Source organism: Chiloscyllium plagiosum, unplaced genomic scaffold (assembly GCF_037043375.1).
Source record: "Chiloscyllium plagiosum isolate Xiang-an unplaced genomic scaffold, Cpla_swu_hap1 HiC_scaffold_22, whole genome shotgun sequence".
Classification (NCBI taxonomy): Eukaryota; Metazoa; Chordata; class Chondrichthyes; order Orectolobiformes; family Hemiscylliidae; genus Chiloscyllium; species Chiloscyllium plagiosum.
The window spans coordinates 36,001,564-36,019,191 of record NW_028270160.1 but is presented as its reverse complement, the minus strand read 5'-3'; positions in this window follow the sequence as shown (position 1 = coordinate 36,019,191).

Sequence of the window (17,628 nt, the reverse complement as noted above, 5' to 3'; positions counted from 1 at the left end):
TAAATAAGTAAGGGAGTTAGTTTTATTCTGATAATAAGCAATCAGGTAACAATATCAAAACTGTAAAAATACTTTTTAACTTCTGCAATTCATGCTTGAAACAATTGTTCAAAAAATACAATTTACTAAATTGAAGGGATTAACCTTAGTCAAGTTTAAGTTCAATGAGAATTGAAAAAAAAGTTAGAATTCATTGGTATAGCTGGCTATCTGGTCTGGATCTGGTTAATACAAAAACATTGGTCTTAAGCTGGCAGTTTAAAGTTATGAACAAAACAGAAATTGCTGGAAATGCTCAGAAGTCTGGCAGCATCTGTGGAGAGGAATCAGAATTAATGTTTCGGATTGAGTGACCCTTCCTCAGAACTCTTCCTCCTGTCACTCGACCCGAAATGTTAGCTCTGAGTTTTCTTCACAGATGCTGCCAGACCTGCTGAGCTTTTCCAGCAATTTCTGTTTTTGTTTCTGATTTACAGCATCTGCAGTTTTTTCAGTTCAAAGTTAAAGCTGAAGCTTCTCCTCCTTCTAGAAACATTGCAGTGGAAACTGAAATATTTCTTTAAAAGTTCTCTGTCTGTTTGCAGGAATGTAAGCACTATGAAACGCACAAAAAATAGGATGCTATCTTAGATAGAGAGAGAGAGAGAGAGATAGAGAGAGCCTTTTCCTGACTACAGTTGGTATAACTGCCAGCCTAGGTTGTATGATTTCTCTCTAAATGTTAAAATCTATTATATGTTCTAAAAGTTGTTTTGATTAGCTCACATCTATATTACATTCTTTGTCATTGTGTGTTAAGCCCTAGGTGATTATTTTAATGTACTCTGTCAAGCCCTTTCACAATCATTGTTGTTTCAATGAGATTGGATGTATAGAACATCCTGTTGGGTACACCTGTGACCTTCCATGGCCATTGGGTGGGGGTCTTTCCTGGCCCAGCAGAGACAACTAGTGGGAATGAGGAATCTGGGGTGAGAGCCCTACTGGTCAAATTGACCTTAACCCCATTCTCATCATGTCCTCAATATTTGACCTAGCAAACCTGCCTACTCCCCTTTTTTGCTTGTAGTAAGATTATGGGTTATCAATAGAAGGTAGTGCACAGCTATGTCAATGAACAACAACAACCTTTATTCTGTATAAACTATGTACAGGATATTGCGAGAGATGACATCTTTCAAACTCTACATACTCAGGATTCATTTTCACACAATCTGACATCTTCATGACATATATCCTTAGTAACTATGGTTAGAATAAAGTATTATTTGCCCTTTTAGTCCACATTCCTGGAACAAGTGTTTATCTTTAATCTACATCTCACTACAGAATATGCAGTGACCACTGCTTTCAATAAAGATACTGGAGAGTTCTGGCCTTCGGCTGGTAGCTTTCAGAGGTGCACTACCCATCCTGCAGCTCGGTTTTTGTGGAGAAGTTCTCCTCAGAGGAGACAGGAAACACAAAGAGAGGAAGGTAAAGACTGATTGAGATTTAATCCCAGTGAACCCTTTGAAAATGGTTGTGCTGGGATTACCATTGTTATACCAGTCAGACTGACTGCCTGCTGCATCCATTAAGTTCTGCCCTCTCTTACCAGTATATATTTGTGAAACATTATCAGACATTAAGGCTTTTAAGGACTAGGACAGTATTCATTCTCAATGATGGTTTGGTAAAGCTCACATTTAAAAGCTCTCAGATTCTTCTGGCTCCTGCTTAAATAAAACAGTTATTTCTGAAACAATCAATGGACCAAACAATCTTTTTTAACAGAATCTGTCAGAAGGTAATTAGTTCTGTTATTCTCACTGGATGTTGTTAGAAGAAAAAAAATGAAGTCAATTGCTTGCCATAGAGTTCCTTTTAACTTTTTTCTTTCCACAGGAGTGACTTGACGTATGTGCCTATGGGGCAGAATGGTTTACTCAGTGGGTGGCATATTATGAACTCACATTGCCAGTGGCAATTTCTCTTCAGTTTCATCACTAAATCTATTTTGGTTGGCAGGTTTTGTTGAAACATATCCCTTTCATATATCTAAAATTCCAGGACTGTGAAGAATTTTTGAGAAAAAAAAACTTATTTAACTGAGAAAGCTAATTTCCATTTGCTATTTTGTATTTAAACTAATGTTTGAGAGTTACAAGGTTTGTAAGTTTCTGCTAAGTTATATGATCAGTTCTGTAAGAATCACAAAGACTTTTACCACAAGTTTTAAACTAAATTTTTAACAGCTAACTGCCTGGTACAATTATAGAAAAAACTAAATACATTTAACTAAATAGCATTTTTAGTATTTAGTATTTTGGTGTAGATTAATTCCTCATTATAGATAGACTTGTTCTGAGATTTGCCTTCAGCTGCATATTCCTCATTAAAATGGAAAGTTGGAGACTCATTCAATGTTAAGTGTTGTATGAAATAATCTTTAGTTTATTTTCCCCAGAGAACTTACATGATGATTACTTTGATTGGAGTGGGTTTCGTGCTGAGAATCCTACATGGATTTTCACCATTATCTCTGAAGTTAAAACTATAGTCTGATTGCAAACCATGGCCAAGGTTATGGTTTAATTGTAGTGCAAACAGTTCATTGGTATTTATTGATCAAAACTCCATCTTTCTCAGCCACTCGTTGGAACTTACTACAGAAACTACTTCTTAGTGACACTGAATGCAGTTTCATGGCATTCATTTGACTAGACTTTGCAATGGCACTAAATAATATTATTAAAATACAATGACTTACTAAACATCTGAAGTGGAGGAATGGGCAGGGAAATGGGGAGAGGGCGGGGAAATGACAGTCGGTGAATTGCTCCTTAGATGGATATGATAGGATGAATGGCCTTCTTCTGTGCTTTATCAGTTCTATGATTCTATAGTAGCAGGCACAGTTAGCTAGAATGCTTATCTTGAACTATGTTCTTGCCTCGGGGTTTAAATTCACCACAGAAAGGGAAATTAGAGGTTTCTTCTTCCCACTGTTGGTTTCAGAGGACAGGTGGAATATATTAATTTTTGTCTCAACTGAGCCTCAGATATTAGTCATTTATTTTCCCAGATGACCACTCTTGTTATCGAAGTTAAAAATCACACAAAACCAAGTTATAGTCCAACAGGTTTATTTGGAAGCACTAGCTTTTGGTGCGCTGCACCTTCATCAGGTGGTTGCCTGAAGGAGCAGTGCTCCAAAAGCTAGTGCTTCCAATAAACCTGTTGGATTACAACCTGGTGTCGCATGATTTTTAACTTTGTACACCCCAGTCCAATACTGGCATCTCCAGTATCATGACTCTTGTTATCTGTGGTATTTGACACTTAGATTAGATTAGATTACATTACAGTGTGGAAACAGGCCCTTCGGCCCAACAAGTCCACACCGACCCGCCGAAGCATAACTCGCCCATACCCCTACATTTACCCCTTACCTAACACTAGGGGCAATTTAGCATGGCCAATTCACCTGACCTGCACATCTTTGGACTGTGGGAGGAAACCGGAGCACCCGGAGGAAATCCACGCAGACACAGGGAGAACGTGCAAACTCCACACAGTCAGTCGCCTGAGGCGGGAATTGAACCCGGGTCTCTGGCGCTGTGAGGCAGCAGTGCTAACTACTGTGCCACCGTGCCGCCCGCTAAGGATGTGGTACTGAGTAGGGGTTGTTTGATGCAGATTGCTGCCAACAATCCTCCCTTATTTTTGCTTCATCTTAGACCTATCCAGTGATTAGTGGTAGAATACATATCGCCTAAAGCATCTATAGAAGAGGCATTGTTTTTAGATAACAAGATGTTTATTGCACGGAAGCAGTAAATATAACCAAATTTAGTTAGGAATAACAACCAGGATCTTAGAAATCTGGTGCAGATGCATTTGTTCCCTCTGAATGTGTCTGTAGAACTGCCTACTCTATACACAAACAGTTCATGAAACCAGTAGAATGGGTGGATCCAATGTAGCATAAACATTAGCCTCTTCAGAACCATTACTTTATACAGCACATCTCCTAAAATATTATCCATTATGCAATTATATATACAATTATATTTCATATACCACTATCCTATCTCATCTCCAGGTCTCTAAGTTAACAAATACAATGGTCTGGACATTTCAGAAATCTCTCAGAACACACATTTTGGAACTGGAAGAATGCTCGGTCTCGTGAGTACTTTTGTATCTGGTTTTGTGGATTATTTCTCCACTAAAGAGTCGTTTTCTCTCTTGAGTATCCTACACAGAGGGTGCTACTCTTTACAGATGTTATTGTTGGACCATTACATTATCAAAGACTATTAATCTGAACTTCCTTCCTAGAAGACAGTTAATTTGTTGAAATTAGTACATTCTTTCCCATAGTATCTTGGGTTTCTGGATCAGGCAATAACTTTCTAGGCAGAAGAGATGATTTTTTTTGTGCAGTATCCTGGATGATTAGACATTGCAATTTCTTCTTCTTGACCATTTTCTGAATCTGAGAATATTTATTTGATGCCAGTAGGTCATGCAACTAAACTTCCTTGAGTTGTTGGATGTCTTCAGTGACTTGAGTGGAGCTGGAAAAGCAAGGCGGGTCAGGCAACATCCAAGAAGCAGGAAAATCGACGTTTCGGGCAAAAGCACCACTCTGATCTAAACTCTGGTTTCCAGCGTATGCAGTCCTCACTTTTGCCCTGTCTTCAGTGACTGTTGAGATTGTTTGTTGGGCTGGTAAAAATCTTTTGGACAGACTAGGTGATGTAACTGAAAGATTGCTGCTCATTCAGCATGATCTCTGCTTTCTTTTTGAAGATAGAGAGGATTGAACATTTCCAGCAGCCTGTGATATCTGTGACTTCATCTGTGTTTAGAAAGTTAAATGACAATCTTACAACAATGTGAGTGATCTCCGCTGAGTCTTTCTTCTGTCTGGGTTACCATGAGCCTGGGAAACCCAATGATGTCTTATATTGGGTGCCCATGATTTGTTTCTGCACCAATCTTTGGATATATGCTTGTTCCTGACCAGTTCTGTGACAGATTGTTGATTCCCTTTAACTCTCCTGATGGAGTTCAGGATGAGACATGCATGCAGGCTCAAGAGTGAGTTGATCGATTGTAAACAATGTATCTACTTTTATCTCTTTTTTTAATGTCTGTTGTGCTGAAGTTTGGTTTATAACATTCCGCTCTTATTCTTTTGCATCATGTAGACTTATCTCTGTAGGCTGTAACTTTGTTTTCAGCAATGGTAAATAGCCTGAGAGATAAATCCCCCTGTTAAGAGCAATGTGTAACTTTAAGTTAAACTTGCATTTTGTGTGTTTAAAAAGGGTGTAGTGAGTGGTGAAGAACATGGTTGGGTTTCATTTTTGAGTGCTCTTGTGGGTTAGTTCTAAAGCCTTCATCAGTCAGAGCACTGAGTATAGAAGTTGGGAAGTTATGTTGCAGTTGTGCAGGATGTTGGTCACCTTGTTGTAGGAAGAATGTTATTAAACTAGAAAGAGTGCAGAAGAAATTTATAAGGATGTTGCCAGTATTCATTGGTCTGAGTTATAGGGAGAGGATGGACATTTTTCTTCAGAGCGTAGGAGACTGAGGGGGGAGAACGCAATCTTATGGAAGTGTATTAGATCATGAGAGACATGGATAGGATGAATGCACTCAGTCCTTTTCCCCAATGTTGAGGGAATTAAGGACTAGATTGCATCAGTTTAAGGGTAGAGGGTGGCACAGTGGCTCAGTGGTTAGCACTGCTGCCTCACAGCTCCAGGGTCCAAGGTTCAATCCCTGTCTCGGGCGACTATCTGTGTGGAGCTTGCACATTCTCCTCGTGTCTGCGTGGGTTTCCTCCAGGTGCTCCAGTTTCCTCCCACAGTCCAAAGATGTGCAGTTTAGGTGAATTGGCCATGCTAAATTGCCCACAGTGTTAGGTGCATTAGTCAGGGTTAAATATAAGGTAGGGGACTGGGTCTGGGTGGGTTACTCTTCGGATGGTCGGTTTGGACTTGTTGGGCTGAAGGGCCTGTTTCCACACTGTAAGGAATCTAATCAAATAAAAGGGAACCTGAGGGGCAACTGTTTTACACAGAGGGTGGTATGCACATGGAATGAGCTGCCAGTGAAAACGGTTGAGGCAGGTCACTAACAACATTTAAGTAGCATTTGGACAAGTAAATGGATAGGAAAGGTTTAGAAGGATATGGGCCAAGTGCAGGGAAATGGGGTTAGCGTGGATGGACATTTTAGTTGACATGGACCAGTTTGAGCCAAAGGGTCTGTTTCTGTGCTGTCGGACTCTATGACTCTTTATTTACATGCATTTCAATGAAGCCTTAAACCATTGAAGTGATCAGTTCAGTGAATTAAAAGTAGGAGAACAAAATACATTATTGTGCATTGACAAGGTCCAATGATTCACAGAGCAACATGGTACAATCCAGAAAGTCAGTCTGTGTGGTGTCGGTCAGATTGTGAAGGATTTAGGGTACTTGTGGAAACATTTGCTAGAAGGAAATTGATGGCAGCTCTTCACTTAAGTTTGTGAGGATATTGCCGGGATAAAAATGGTATGAAACTGAAACCTTTCTCTGATCTCTGCAGTGAAATCTTTCCAACCATTCATTTTATGTGATGTCATCTATATATTTTTTCTGTTTAATGAACATTTGAAGTCTTTTGTGTTAAAAGTACACTGACAACCTCCTGTTGATGTGTTCAATAACTGACTTCATTTTTCAAAAAGAAATTGGAAACCAACAAGCCCTGGGATCTGACTTGTCTAGTATGTGCCTTCTGCTCATCTTCTGGATCTTTTACCATTCTTTAGGGATGGCAGGATATTGTCTATGCATATAAGTCCTTGTTCTGCAGCTGGTTTTTAGCATCAGGTGCATGGCTTATTATCTGTATAAGTTTGTTACATATTTTTCTATAGATTCCTTGTGTTCTAACATTAATATATTCTCCTGCCCTCATGAGGAAGCATTGGCCTTTTCCATTCAGGATTCATCTGTGAATCGTTTCGGTTTCTGCTTCAAGCATAATGTGGACAGAATTTCCAACGTTAAATCTTCTTTGGACTTTAGTCAATCTGACAAAGTTTTTAAGAACTCTAACAACAATTTTATCTCTTACAAGTTTTGATTTTAAAGCTCCGTATTCGAAGTTTTCCATGAATCTACAGAGGTCATTAATGAAATTATCAGCTGGTAACCTGATAGAAATATTAAAAAATTGAGAGACTTGGATGGTCAGAGTTTTCTTTCCACAGGGTGGAAATGTCAAACCCACCTATATTTCTCCCAATCATTACCGTGGATCCCATGTGATGTAATCTTCTGGACCAGCATACCATGAGGGACCTTGTCAAATACTTTAGTAAAGCCCATGTGAACTATATTAATTGCTCCACTCTCATCAATCATCTTTGTCACTTTGTCAAGTAAACTCAATTAAATTTGTGAGACACGATCTCCCCACACAAAGCCATACTAACTATTCCTAATAAATCCATGCTTTTGTAAATGTGTTTAAAAGTGCTTTCTAACAGAGGACATCATATAAATGGTTTATCAGTGATCTGTTGGGTGTATATCAATACTCACATTTGCAGGTTAAAAAAGTTTCCATCAATTTCACGGCAATGGATGAATTAGTAGGATGTAAGTTAATATCTGCAGTTTGCGAGGAGATAAATTCCTGATCTCTTCCACGTTGTTGGTAGCTGACAACAAGCAGAGGCGCTTTCCCCACCTTTAGGAAAGGACAAATAGGATTCTGACAATTAAGACTAATCTCACACACCAGGGCAATTGTCCCTTCCTTGGAGGTGGCAAGGAAAGTGGTAAGAAGGGCAAACAATTGGATGGGTTCTCCATGGAGAAATATTTGCCATCATCTAACCACCTCAGCATTAAAGTGCTCGGTAAGAAGACCCCTTGGAGACATTCTTAATTCCGCAATTAATGTCTCTAAGTGGACAGTTATTGGTGAATTAAGGACCTCAACTTTCCACTGCTCCAATTATCTGCCTTCCTGGCAGGTGATGGGAAAGAAAACTGGTTTCTTGACTGGGAAACTTGAATGATTTGACTGCTAGTTTGGCAGATGGAAAACATCCGTTTCCCCCCAAATTTTGGGTCAACACGGGCAAGGATGGTGGATTTGAGTGTGGCTGCTAAAGACCAACACCTTGCCCTTGCCTACAAACCCATGACCCACCTATCTCCATGACACCTACCATGTGAGACCGGCAAGAAAAAACTTACTTTCTCACCATTGGATTCTCTGAGGACTAGGCCTCCAGCAATGTTCTCTAGCCCTCAAATGCTGCCAGGGTTTGATTAGTCAGGAGTAAGGTAGTACTTCAACATCAGCATCTAGAAGCTTGCCAGTCAGCTCTTAAACCAGCCAGCTGGAGCTGTGTTCAGCAAAATTGGTGAGGACAGAGATTACATTACTATTTAACATGCCTGACTCTACATCTAGGTCGCATATTGGAAAACCTTGGCCACTGAAGAGCCTGTTTTCCCTTCCCACAATGCTGATCTGTTTCTTTGGTCAATGTTTCGATTAGAACTGTCTATGCAATTTGAGCTATGAGATTTGTTAGAGGCAAATCAAGTTGACAATCTCTACACAGGGCTCATGTTTGAGCTGCCATAGGCTTCATTTAAATTTGCTTTCACCTGAATGTCTTCCTTTGAAAAGCATGACTATCACCTGGCAAAAGGCTTTGATGAGAACAAAGATTTGACATGCAATTATAAAAGGAGAAAACATCTTCAAATGTATAATTTAAGTATTGCAAACAGTTAGGAGAAAGTGAGGACTGCAGATGCTGGAGATCAGAGTGGAAGAGTGTGGTGCTGGAAAAGCATAGCCAGTCAGGTAGCAACCGAGGAGCAGGAGAGTCGAGGCTTTGAGCATAAGCTCTTCAACAGGAATAATGCAAACAGTTGTATGTAATGATATTGTGGTAATATAATCCAAAACAGCATGGTCTTATTGATTTGCTATTTACAAATCCCCTGATATTTGCTTTGAATGTATATAAATGTAAATTATAAGTATTTATATTCAGGAAACTGTTAACTGCCTAGTCAACAACATTAATTTTCAAAATATTTTCTTTAAATGAGTTGCAGAAGCTGTTGATTTTGTTAAATGTCTTCCTTTCAATTCAGCAGCTTTAGTATAATTGTAAAATTCACACCAGCTTCTGATGTCAGATCTTATGTTTCTATAGGAAAGTTTACAATACTTTGTGAAAGTTGATATAAGCTAATAGTATCTAAAACCTTTGCAAGATGATTTCAACATGTATTGCTTTAGGAGAATAACTTTTTGTAGTTATTACACAATAGTTATCCATCATGATTTCTACTAATAGAGCCACATTGACATGATCCTTTGAACTGATTTTGAAATAAACAGTGTTTCATTTTAGAACATGGTTATAACATTGTGGATCAGGTCAAGATACAGTTAATTAGCTTTTACATGCAATGCTGCAAGTTGTCTTTACTTGTAGCATTAGACTGGATTTGATGCCACTTCTTTACTGTACTTAATAAAATAGGACATTGAAATGCACAACAAGATGGAGTGGTATTCACCAGCAGCTAACGTGCTTGTCCTGGAAACCCTGATTGGTTTACAGTAAATACAAAGCAGTTTATTGTAAATAAGCTGAGCCTGATTTGAACAGTAATTCTTAACAGTGTAATATCACAAAGTACTCAATTTCCATTGAATGCTGTTCCAATTGGCAATGAGACAAAGGTTTTTACCTTTCCCAACAGTCATGTAGGTAAACCTAAAAAGAGAAAGGCAAGACCTAACAATTCATAAATAGCACAAGTGGCAGTTTTGAAAACACTTGGGAAAGCTTTATTAACATAAGGTTTTACAACTTAGTCAAATTCTAATCACTGAAGGTTTCATTGCACCTATCTTTATATTTTTATTCTTTAAGAAAAAATGGAGAGTAAGATGTAAATTTTCACAATCCTTTTTGTATTTTTAGCATTTCGATCCATTCCAATATAGACATTTCGATCCATTTCAATATAGACAACCTGATGGAGAGAAAACACAATTGAAATCCAATCCTTAGATCCAGTCAGTCTTAATTACACTAGCACTTGTTTAGTCACTGGTCATAGTGAAATATTCAAGTTAGAGGGCCTTTGTGGCACAGTGATAGTGTCCCTATCGTTGAATCAGAAAGCCAGAGTTCAAGTCTCATCTGCTCCAAAGGTATGTACTAACAGCTCTGACTGGGTGATTAGGAGATATCTACACTTACCTTAGGAGTTGATGTGCTACAGTGATCATCTCCTTGCCTGTGGCCTAGAATAGTCAGCTCAAAATTCTACTGAGAGCCAGAGGTATGTCATTACACAACTGAACTAATTAATTAAAAATATCTACAATTATCAGTACCAGAAAGTTGTGTAAAATTGGTAGGTTTTTATCTTTCTTTATCTGCATTGTACTGTGGCTCATAGAAACATTATATTTGCTGTGTAACATTTATGCAATTCCCTATATATTACATTCTGGAGACAGACATCTGAATATGTAACACTGGTAGAATGAGGATTTTTTTTGTCTTGGCTCAAATCATCAGACGAATCAGACTTGGCTGTGAAGTAGGGGGACAGAACCTCAAAGTATCTGAGCTCAGTTAGAAACTTTCTTTTCCAAAGCAATACAATATTTGTAGTGCTTTTACAAAGACAACAGATTGTTCTGTTGTGTAAATGGTTGTCATGAATTTTATTGAGAATCCCAAGCCAATCTCTTAACAGGCTTACACCATGTAACGTGACATCATTTAAAATACTTTAACAGAGGTTTAAACCATTGCATCAATTTTCATATCTACAAAGTTAGGATCCAAATCTTCTGATTGCCATCCAAGCTTTTGTGTACAGACACAAGAACACACCCTTCCTAGTCTGTGTTTCTTGAGGCCAGCTGTACAATCTGGCCTTTCCCAAGTGTCTCTGTCACAGTGGAGTCAGAGGAAGCTAGTGCAGCCAGTGAGGAGACAGTAAGATACAGGCAACAGCAATAAACCTGACCCTGCTTGGGGCTCAGGGCAAGTTGATGACTGTGAGTGGATGTCTCACCTGCAGGACTTCCATACAGGCCTTAGCCATTTGATCTGCTCCTGCCCAATTAATTAAATTTAATTAAAAATGTGAATTTCACCTTTGGAAAGATGACATTTAGCCTCCCAAGTAATTTACTGCATCTGCTTTTTCTGCTGGTCATAGCAGCACAAGATTCCGGCATTGGTGACAACGTATTATTTGGACAACTTATGCTCTGCATGTGAAGTCCTGTTCTGGTCTCCTTGCAGAACAAACAATATGTTTGCCTTGAGAGGGGATGCAACCAAGGTTCAGTGGATTGAAAGGGCTGTTCAGTGAGGAGGGTTTGAGTATTTTGAGATATATTCTGTGGTGTGCAGTAGAATGAAAGATGATTGAATTGAAACATATAAATTCTTGGATAACTTGACAGAGTAGATAGAGAAAGATTGCTTCACCTGGATTGGGCATCTACTCAGGATTATGGGTTCAGAACAACAGCTTGATTATTTGGAATGAGATAATAAGAGATTTTCAGGAAAGTTATGTGAATCTTTGTAATTTTCTAACTCCGAGAGCTGTAGATAGTCAGTTGTTGAAAATTCAAGACTGAAAGCACTGGGATTTTGAGAATAAAGAGGGAAGTGGTATAAATCATCAGTAATGAATGGCAGCAGAATGGGCTTGGTGCACCATACAGACAGTAGTTGTTCCTATTTCTCATATTACCTGAAGCTAATTGTGTACTTCAAAAAAGATTTCAATGATACCATTTTCTGTTTCTTGAGATAAGTAATGAAATTATAAAGGGCTGATTTGAAATATGGATGGGGTTTAGAAAACTACAGGTTAGCATCATTCAATTTTTCTCACAAGGGTGCGTGATTATTAATACAATTTCCAATGGATTTTAATATAGGAGGTATTTTACATTTTAGAAATGTTGGGCTGAATTTGTAGTGCTGTGGAGATTCCACAGATCTTGAAAAATGGCAAATGTTCCTTCAACTCCCCCACTTCTAACAGATCTCACTTTGTATGAAGAGGAGAATGATGATAATGTGTTTCATACAGGGGGACATCCAAATTTAGTTGGGCCATATGAACTCAATGCTGAGTACTAGCTGCCTTTGAGGGATTCTGAATACATGGGTCTTTTTTAACAAGGGATTAACCATTTGATGAGATTTAAAATGACTGAATGAGTTTTCATGAATGGAAGTTTTTATAATTTGATCAGGGAATGTAGGTATCACTTGGCAGGTCAGAGTATATTGTCTATCTTTAATTGTCTAGAAGGTAGGTAAGAGCCAACTGCAATGCTGTGGGTCTGGAGTCATATATAGGCAGGATCAGGTAAGATGTCAGATTTCCTTCCTTAAAGGTCATTCATGAATCAAATGAGTTTTTACAACAACCAACTCTGGCTACATAATTATCATCAAGCTGGCTTTTTAATTCCAGAATTTTATTGAATTCAGATTTCACCACCTGCCATGCTGGAACTCAAACACACATACCCAGAACATCTCAGCCTAATTACTAGACCAGTCACATTACCATATGTCATTGCCTCCCCTGAGATTAAATGTGGTGAAGGTTGTATTAAGTCTTTAAAAAATTGTTTCATTGCCACATAGCCCTGATCTGTGCTCATAGTGGATACTGGATGAGTTGGCATGGAGGGTGTAAGGGTCAAGGGTGATGGGTGGATTGGCATGAGTTAGCACTGAGTTGGCTTGGGGGCATGCAGGTGGCATGGAAACAGTGTGGGGAGAGATGAGGTGTGAAGGATGAGAGATGGAGGACCTCAAATTTAACAAAATAACTGGAATGAACTTCCAGAGAACCAGGGCATTTTTTATAGGTATTTTTATTGAAAAAAGAAAACTTTTAAGATTTTTTACAAAATTACAAAAGTAATACAAACAAGTATAAACATCAATATATAAGTAAATAAATAATAAAATAAATAAATAAAAACCAAAAATAGGGAGAAAGAAAAACCCAACTAACTACTAATGTAGGAGAAAGTGAGGACTGCAGATGCTGGAGATCAGAGCTGAAATAGGTGTTGCTGGAAAAGCGCAGCAGGTCAGGAAGCATCCAAGGAGCAGGAGAATCGACGTTCCTGAAGAAGGGCTTATGCCCGAAACGTCGATTCTCCTGCTCCTTGGATGCTGTCTGACCTGCTGCGCTTTTCCAGCTAACTACTAATGTATCCTAAAATCAACCAAAACATAAAATAGAATATCACACATTACTAGCAATAAACAACAAAATAATTAAATAACTAGATACATGCTCAAAATAGATTTACAGCAAGTCATAATAAAACCCGTATTTATGTTGGATTCCTCCTCTCGGGGGTCCCCGAACCAGCCAGAACCATTATCACAGCTAGACAAAAGCCCTGGACAGAATGGCTGAAATATCTGTGTCGATGTAATTCATAAAGGTCTGCCATGTTTTATAAAATAATTCCGCTTTCAGGTGCACCATATTTGTGAGGAAGTCAAGGGGGATATATTCCATGTCTAAGCTGTGCCAGTTCGAAAGTCCTGGAGGGCCTTCAGCTATCCAATTCACTAAAATATCTTTCCTTGCACAGAAAGAAAGAATGGTAAATAATTTCTTCCTGTACACATCCAGGGAGGGAAAATCTGAAGATCCCAAAAGCAGGGACACTGGATCCAGTCTAATCTCTGTACCCAAGATCTCTGTCAAGGCATTCGCTACACTGTCCCAATACCTACAGATCTTATGGCATATCCATAGACAATGCATGAGAGTGCCAACTTCTATTTTACATTTAGGACACATTGGAGATGCTCCTGCCTTGAATTTTGCGAGTCGTTCAGGTGCCATATGAGCCCTGTGGAGTATCTTTAGTTGAATAGCCTGAGTTCTATTACAAATAGAGATCTTTCTGGCATTTTCCCAAATGTACTCCCACATTTCTAACGAGACTTCCAAACCTAATTCTTGATTCCAGGTTTTAGTAAGAACCAAGGCATTTTTAACCAGTAGTTCCTGACTTGGCATTTGGCTGTCTCTGTGGGTCCATTTGAGGCTGGCCGGCTCTTTATCAATCCTTTACCTGCACCATTGTGGTTTGTGAATATTGCATAAAAAGGCACTTTACATGAAAGTTTGTCTGCTAAGTCAAAAAACTCTCAGATACAAGCTACCGCTCTCTAGATACCACCTCATGAGCTAAAATCTAACACACTGTAAACCAATCTAAATTCTGGAATATGTATCATTAAAATTGAACAGTTCTCTACCTCAGTCCATACAGCTGAACAGCTTCCTGCCCAACTCAAATTTTTGTCATCTTCTCATTTGAAGTATCCAATTCCATTTATTAAACTGTTATGGTGATATAATTTTTCCTTGGATTCTATTGGTGGGGCATTGTATATTATGTTATGCTTAACACAAAATATTGTGCAGTGCTTATTGTGTTATAATAAATGGTGTATTGCAGCACAACCACCTCACAGAACATTTATAGAATATTTGAAAAATACTGCAGCAGAGCTTTTTGGACAATGAAGTTGATTAATTATATTTATGATACATTTTTGTCATTTTTTAATATTTTTGTAAGGTTTTGTCGTGTTTCTTCATTTTACAAGATTAAGTAATTCACTTGTTTATGGACAATTTGACTGAATTTAATCAAATAAACTTGTGAAACCGAATCAAATTGAAAATGACAATTCTCTGAAAGTTGTAAGGAAAATTACATGGTCAGTTTTATGATATTGAAGTACCTTCTGTATTTTTCCATATAAATTGACATTTCTCCTAATCAATATATTATTTGCCAAAAATATAAACATTAACAATTGACATCAATGTTTGAAAGTACACAATAAACTATCTTGAGTCAATTTTAAAGATGATATTGATTAAATTGTTGCTAAGAAACAGATGAATTTTACAGTGGCTGTCCCAATACCCGTGCAGTGCTGCCTCAAGTGAAATAGGCTTGTGATCCGAAATTTCTCAAACATTGATATACAAATGTATTTTCCTAATCATTTTCTCCAAGGTTATACTTTTCTTAAATCTTCCTCACTGATCAACACAGTTCAAACTCCTTTTATCTAATTTACCCAATACTGCACTGACTTAGAGTCATAGAGATGTACAGCATGGAAACAGACCCTTCGGTCCAGCCCATCCATGCCGACCAGATATCCCAACCCAATCTAGTCCCACCTGCCAGCACCGGTCCCATATCACTCCAAACCCTTCCTAATCATATACCCATCCAAATGCCTTTTAAATGTTGCAATTGTACCAGCCTCCACCACATCCTCTGGCAGCTCATTTCATACATGTACCACCCTCTGTGTGAAAAAGTTGCCCCTTAGGTCTCTTTTATATCTTTCCCCTCTCACCTTAAACCTATGCCCTCTAATTCTAGACTCCCTCACCCCAGGGAAAAGACTTTGCCTATTTACCCTATCCATGCCCCTCATAATTTTGTAAACCTCTATAAGGTCACCTCTCAGCCTCCGGCGCTCCAGGGAAAACAACCCTAGCCTGTTCAGCATCTCCCTATAGCACAAATCCTCCAACCCTGGCAACATCCTTGTAAATCTTTTCTGAACTCTTTCAAGTTTCACAACATCTGTCTGATAGGAAGGAGACCAGAATTGCATGCAATATCCCAACAGTGGCCTAACCAATGTCCTATACAGCTGCAACATGACCTCTCAATTCTTGTACTCAATACTCTGACCAATAAAGGAAAGCATACCAAACGCCTTCTTCACTATCCTATCTAACTGCGACTCCACTTTCAAGGAGCTATGAACCTGCACTCCAAGGTCTCTTTGTTCAGCAACACTCCCTAGCACCTTACCATTAAGTGTATAAGTCCTGCCAAGATTTGCTTTCCCAATGTTTGCAAAATGTAGTTCAGAGCTCCCTACATGAAGAGTTCTAAAGAAGGGTCACTGGACACAAAAAAACTTTGCTTTCTCTCTACAGATGCTGCCAGCCCTGCTGAGTTTCTCCAGAAATTTCTGTTTTGGTTGTTGAAGATTTTTCCTGTTATTGCAATTAGATCACTGGACTATACAATACCACTCCCTCTATTGCTACCACACAAAGTTCTGATCAAGTGCAACTTCATGCTAATTTTCTAGGTGTAGCAGTGATCAAAATCACAATTTAAATTTAGTACATTTCCTCTGCACTCTGATCAGCTCTGCATTTTTCATCTCTGTATACCTGTTCAGGGCATCATGTGCTTTTAAATGGCACTTGTGGAAATTTTTTGAATGTGCCACACTTATTATGCATAAGTGATGATGAGTTGATGGCTTCAAATTTTAATTTGAATATAAAAATCTTGAAGGAAACTACGTCATTTCATCCCTGGTTCTGAGCAAAGCTCATTGGTCAACCCTGCAATATAATCTGGAAAACAGAAAATATTTGGGATGTGGTCATCGCTGGGTTTTCAGTTATTTAGTTGTACTCTTACCCCTTTTATAAGGTTGCATCTAGGATAATGATCTTTCCATTAACTTTAGGTTTAACTAATGCAACTTTCTGTTGCTCCTACAAGATTCCAAAATGACATTTTGTTTTGTCCATGACCTTCCCCTGAGCTAAGATACATCGTGTGTTCTAGGTGATCAGGGCATGGCACACTTCTCCAAATGCTTACCTGCTATCTGTGTGTATGGCGATTAGCTTCCTTCTTCTTAAGGGGTTTGTGTAGTAATATAAAATCTGTGATCTGGCTTAAACCTGACTTTTAAAATCATTATCTGGGGTCAAGCAATGCTCAGGGTAATCATTCTGTTTAAAGTGTACATTTCTTGGCCATATACAATCATTTCACATCAACAGTCTGTGACTCTCAGGGCTTCCTGGGTTTCTGTGTTCATTGGAAGTTGACCATGTTTGAATTACTTCTTTGTGAACCTTGGGATAAAAGCTTGGAACTTAAAAATCCAGAGAGCTTCATCCACAGTTATAACAATATGTTTTAGCTATTCAATTAAACTGTCACTTTTATCTGGTAAATTGCATCTATAATTCTAGTTCATTTCTCTCAACACTGTAGCTTGTAGGATTTTAGAGTAATTGTCAAGTCACTCCACACTTCACAGTTCCTTTTTATTATCCTTTTGGAAGTTAGATCACCTAAAATATTTGTCTACGTTAGCAACATTCTAAATTAAAATACGTTCCCCTGATCTTGTGACCCAGAATTCTCAGATTCTTAAACCTTACAGCATGTATTTAATCCAAAATCAGTCCAATGTGGACTTCATCAATTGACACACCAAACGACAAATTGTTTTGAATCTATTTACAAAAAGACGTAGAGATTGGCCTACAAACACACACAACTAAAAGAACTGTTTGCTCATAATCAAAGCAGAAAGTGCTGGGAAACTCAACAGGTCTAGCAGCATCCATGGAAAGAGAAGCAGAGTTAAGTGGCAGATGGAGTTTAATTTAGATAAACGTGAGGTGCAGCATTTAGGGAAAGCAAATCTTA